The sequence below is a fragment of the Passer montanus genome, unplaced genomic scaffold (assembly GCF_014805655.1).
Source record: "Passer montanus isolate IOZ18808 unplaced genomic scaffold, ASM1480565v1 scaffold71, whole genome shotgun sequence".
Classification (NCBI taxonomy): Eukaryota; Metazoa; Chordata; class Aves; order Passeriformes; family Passeridae; genus Passer; species Passer montanus.
In genome coordinates this window covers 2,134,044-2,140,043 of record NW_024372259.1, presented here as the reverse complement: position 1 = coordinate 2,140,043, position 6,000 = coordinate 2,134,044, and positions in this window count along the sequence as shown.

Genomic DNA, 6,000 nt, shown 5'->3' with positions numbered 1-6,000 from the left:
CGTCCCAGCCTTGGTGGGGAGGCGTCAGCAGGGGCAAAGGCTGCTCTTTGCATCCTTCACTGCCCTGCCCTGCCCTGCTCTTGTGGTGATTCCCACTCCAGAGGGGCGACCCAGAGGCTTGGCAAGGAAGACAGGGAATGAATAAATAAATACAGAAGTAAAAGCAGGTTGGGAGCGAGCTTGATGTGGAACAATAAGGGAATTGAGTAAATCACACCAAGAGAGGCTGTCCTGAGTTCCAGGATCAATAGAGCAGCAGCCCTGGGCTTGGACACCCCCAGCCCTGAGCCCTCCCATTACCAGCTCCATCAACAGTGGTCTTGAGGAACGGGGTCGATATATCAGATTTCCCAGTGCAAAAATGCACAAATCCCCCGGCAGCCTGAGCTGGAGCTATTGATTTTTCTCATATTTCCTCTCCCTGCTGGAGGAGGATGAGGGTGGGATGATGAGCACCAGGAGCTGGGGCGTCCCAGACCCCAGGGAAGAGGCAGTGCACAAGGTCAGACTGGGAGCAGCCCATCCTCTGGGAGATGTCAGGGTGTTCATACAGCCAGGTTAGCTGCCTGCAGGAAATTCTTTAAAGCCAGGAGGATCTGTGGCTTCCAAGACATAATAATGCAGTGGATTGACCTGATTCCAGTGGCAGGGATGTTGGTATCCATCCATCCTCTTCCACGCACCACCCTGGCAGCTCCTGCAGATTTTCCAACGTGGGCAGGGTGATGCTTTCATCCCTGTTCCAAGATGAGACCTGCCAGGAGGGGCTGTGCCTTCCTCCACCTTGGATGCGGGAGGGTCAGTTTACCCACTGGCTGAATTTGATCCACTGGGACTTGAGTCCATCACCGAGGTGGATTTAGGACTCCAAATTCCCAACGCAGATGGGGCAGCTCAGGCAGACATGGGTCTGTAGGCAGTAACCATGCCCTGCTGAGCTTGCATATCATCCACCCTGCTCTCCTCAAGGCAGGATTTTTCCCTTGCTTGGCTCATCCTGATGTTAAAATCCCAACAACATTGCCCTGACTGGAAGCCCATCTGTGGGTTTGGCTGCTGCTGAGGCACTCAGGGATGCAGACACAGGGGGAAAGCAGCAGCTCCTTTTCCCAGGAATGTGCCCTGTGCTGGGAGCAGAGCTGCCTCTGCACTGGGTGACCTTTCCCTGGCTGACTCACAGCCACGAGCAGGCAGCAGCTCCTGGAGGCTCACACGTGTCCCCTCCTCTTTGCTGAGGTCACAGCAGCATCCTGCCTGGAAACCGGGCCAGGGAGTGTGAAATCACCCATCTGCCCCAGCACCTCAGTGGCCCTGCCTGGGGTTTCCAGGAGGGCAGCGTGCCCCAGTGCCACAGAGGGATGAGCCCCTGGGAGCTGTGCCAGGGCTGGGGACTCGCTCTGCTGCCTCCATCCGGGAGCAGATGGGGGGTTTCACGCCCTTCCCTGGTGTGTCAGTGATTGCTCCTGGATGGTTTCCAACCCACATACATGTGCCTGCTTTAATTTATGCACGCTTGCTTTGTGTGAGAAGACAGCAGCTGACCAGTGGTTAAGAAAACTGAACGCACTGAAAAGGTCTAAAATTAGAGAGGGAATAAGAGCTGCTTCCTCCAAGCCCCAGGGCTGCCTGGGCTGCTTCCAGGAGAGCCTGGGAAGTGCCTCCAACCTCCCTGATGCAGCCCTGGGACTGCTGCACTACTAAATCCCCCTGGTGAAGCTGAAGGGTTCCTGTGCCTGCTCCTCACCCTGTCCATAGATTGCCCCACCGTGCTCTGGGGTAGCACAGACCCTTATCCCTTTGGGAAGTTTTCCAGGGAACAGGGGCTGGTAAAGCGCCAGGTGGCCTTGGGACCGTTCCTGTCCTGTTTACACCAACCTCACCTGCCTTGTTAAACACGGCCCAGCCTCGCCGTCCTGACTGCTGGCCCTTTCCCAGGGGAATACAGCACGAGGGGAGTGCAGGAAACAGGGCAACACCCACCAGACTGCAGGAAGGGAGGTGACCTGGGACAAGGAACAGCATCCGTGGAGCTGCTGCTGCTGCTGGGTCACACAGCCAATGCCACTGTCACGGCAGAGTCACAGCAGGCTGTGTTGGAAACAGGACATATTGGCACTTGGTGCATCAGTGCTGCAGGCACCAAGCTGCCACAAACACAACTAAAAGCTGGGGGAACCCCTCTTTCCTGTGCCTCAGACAAGGAATGGGGTCATGCCATGTGAGAGGTGCTGCTGGGAAGGGCAGCCCGTGCCCATGTGTGACACCATGAGCTGGTACACGCTGAGAACGTGTCACTGCAACTCTCTGCACTAAACTCGTGTCCCTTGTCCAGCGTGTCACTAATGGCAACAAAAAGTTGAGTGCCAGCGAGCTTGAGGTGTGTAGTAATAGCTGTGGCAGAGCCTTCTAAAGCTGGCTGGACTTCCTAGGAGTTTTTGGAAATCCTGACATGGCTTTGTGGGTTTGTTAACAACCTCTGGACCTTATCAAAGTGCATGAAAGACCACAGGCTTCCTGTTTGCAAGGGCTGTGGTCAGAGGTTATAGCCAGGTGGGAGTACAGCTCTTCTTCCCTGTGACAGGACTGGAGGAAATGGCCTCAGGTTGCTCCAGAGGAGGTTTAGATTGGATACTGGGAAAAATTTATTCACTGAAATGGTGGTCAAGCACTGGAACAGGCAAACCAGGGCAGTGGTAGAATCAAGGTCCCTAGAATTGTTCAAAAAAAGTGTGGATGTGATGCTTAGGAAGATGTTTAGTGGTGAATAAGGGAGCCCTGAGTTAATGGTTGGACTCAGTGGTCTTAGAGGTTTTTCCAACCTGAGTGATCCTGTGGTTTTAGGGAAAGAATAGCTGCTCCTGCCAAACCTGGCTTGGCCCTGCCTAGCCTGAGCCCTGAGTCGTGAGCATCCTTAGGGTCTCAGCTCCTGCTGATGTCCCCAGTGGGTTGCAGGTGCCAGACATTGTGCTCCAGTCTGCTGGGACATCTCCTGGGACAGCATTAGGCTGGCTGTTCCTCCCTGGAGGATCTCATTTGGCCTGGAGAAGGAATTACACACCTCAGGATCATTCCCTTATGCACCAGGGCTGAGTGTGAGGCATCCACAGGTACCATAATATGCATCTCCAGGTCCTGCAGCCTCAGGACAGATGTCAGATCAGAAAGAATCATTTGAAGCCAGTGGGGACATGTCCTAGAGGTCCTTGTGCCACGAGAGCAGAGAGTGAGGGCAGCACATCAGGTGAGTTCCCATCCCAGCTCTGGATGAATCCATGCTGGGAACTCCATGCTCTGCTGGGATCTCTGATGGCAGCCTGGCTTTGTCCTCACCATAGAAATTAGCCCTGGAACAAGCCACACCTATGTGGAACCCCCTGGTATTTCTCAGGGCCTCCAAGCAATGCCAGCAGATTTGGCAAGGGTCACCCTGGCAGCCTGAGACCCCCATGCCCTGCAGATCCTCTCTGTCCCCTGACATCATCACAATTTTTACAAGTCTGGCAGGAATTAACCTGAAACCCTTCCCTGGCTAACAGAGCCACTGGGTGGGCAGGGGCTCTGACACCTGGGCTCAGCCCCTGCAGGGTGACAAGGAGGGGACACTGGGTGTCCCTTCCTCTGAGCCACCCCAGCCTGCCCCACCAGGACATGCTGACCTGCAGCCTGAGCCATGCTGTGGGAAATAGTAAAGGTTAGAAGATTTTTAGAAAGCTGGGAAAAGTAGGCTTTAGAAATAGGAAGAACAGAAAAGTCAGAACCAGTGCATTGTGTATTGTTACAAGCATTGTGTGAAGCAGGTGTATGTGTGCTTTTAGGAACTGGCTAAAACAATTGACTGTAAGCTTTAGCAATGTGCTGTTGGCTAGAAAGTTTTTAAAATGCTCTGTAACAAAGAAATCTTTAGCTACTGCTGGTTGTACGTGAGCTCTTGCATCTTTCTATTGTCTCAAGCATGCAATGAGGCTGAGGCTGCAAATAAAACTCAACGAACATACCCAAGGAATCCCGTCCTGTTCAAGAAAAGAAAACTCCCACCACACCATACCTGCTCTATTTTACAGCCAAAACAAGCCATAAATCCCTCTCCACGGAGCTGGAAGGTGCAATTGCTTTTCTGTGGTGCAGGTTTTATCTTGTGCTACTCGTGGCATCACGTGAGGGAAATCTGTAAGTAAAAGTCAGGCTGGAGCCATTTATAACAGCAGCACTGTGATTGTTACTGCTGACAGCTGCAATTACAGGCACTCCCTTCCATCTCCGCATGCTGGGGGAGAGCAGAGAGAGCACCAGAAGCAGCTTTTCCAGAGCTGCATCCCTGCCCCGGTGGATGTTGTCGCCCACGGGCAGTGCTCACTCAGGGAGGGTTCCAGGGAAGAATGGAGGATGGGGGGTAACCCCCAGCAAGGAGGGCTTGGGGCGGGATGCAGGGTGCAAGGAGAGCTCATCAGGTGGTGCTTATCTCTGTGGAGAAGACAGAGGACAGGGGATTATCCAGGGGCTCTGCAGGGGTGAGCAGCAGGTCCAAGCACTCACTGGGGAGAAACCCTCCTGGTGGCCCTGGATAAACCCAAGGTGGGGTGCAGGTGAGGGCAGCATCCCAGCAGCATCACTGCTGGGCACTTCTTTCCAGCCCCACAGGGCAGATCTCCTGCCTGGGGGGTGTTGGTGTGCTCCAGGCAGGCCAGCACTGCAGTGCCACAGCCACAGTGGCCAGCGAGCTGCCAGGGGATTTGGGAGCTGGGTACCAGAGGGATGCAGAGAACCCTGCCTGGGGAGATGGAGAGGGAAGTGAGGGACATCCATAGCCTTGCAGTGACAAATAAAGGCATTGCTCACTCAATGTGAGCTAAAGGGGAGCTGGCAAGAGGCAGGGCAGTATGGAGGTGGCAGCCCAATCTCAGCTGGGCTTTCCTACTGAACACCTCAGCTCTGTCTTCTCCAAACAATTTCTGGGCAACTGAAACATCCAAATTGAGCTAAATTTCATCATTATCCTGGTGAAAAACCCCACTCATAAGAAGTGACTTTTTCTCTTGCTCTTTTCAGTGAATAACACTGTGGGGTTTGTTTCACAGCTAAGGGCTCTGCTGTGGTTGTTGTGTGGTGACCCCACCACATCCCTGAGCAGCCTATTCCAGCATTTGGCAATCCTTTTCCTGAAAAATTTTTCCTAATATCTAACCTGAACCTCTCCTAGTGCAGCTTGAGACCATTTCCTCTCGTCCTGTCTCTTACAGCCTGGGAGTAGAGATTGATTTCCACCTGGCCACAACCTCCTTTTGGGGAGTTATAGAGAGTAATAAGGTCTCCTCTGACCCTCCTTTTCTCTGGGTCAAACAGCCAGATTTTCTGGCTGGAGAAAAAAAAGGAAAATAGGATAGAAGAAGCAGGAAGCTGAATAAAATGAAACAAAAAGAAATGGTTTTGTGTTTGCTTCACACCAAGCAAAACACTCTAGGTCAACCAAACCAAAATTTCTCCTTTTCATTTCCACTTAGAAAACAGAATACACACAAAATTTCACCTGGCTGCCCCAAACCAAAAAGACTCAGTGCTGAGATATCTCTCTCCACAGAAAGATTCACTATTTGCACAGCTCCAGCTGCAACCTTTGAACTTCTGGCCAGTTCCTGTGTTGCAACCACCCTAGTGCTGATGTCAGCCCAGCAGGGCTTGGGGATCAGTGCTCAGCACCTGCCAGAGGAGTTTTTCCATCAGTGTTTCAGAGGTTTAATGATATGCCAGGAGAAGGCAGATTTATGCACATCTGAGGGGGGTTATACATTGCTACTGATTTGTATTCAGCACAGCGCAGGAATTTATGGAAGGAGGGGATCGATGTTTTATTGATATCTAAAAAAACCTATATGATGGATGTGCTAATTGCACTTTTTTTCTCCCAGACTCCCTTTATTATACACAACCAAATGGCCCTGCTGCTTTAACAAATGCAGGGAAAATGTGCAACAGAGCCAGACTCCTTGGAGGTGATGCATGGGA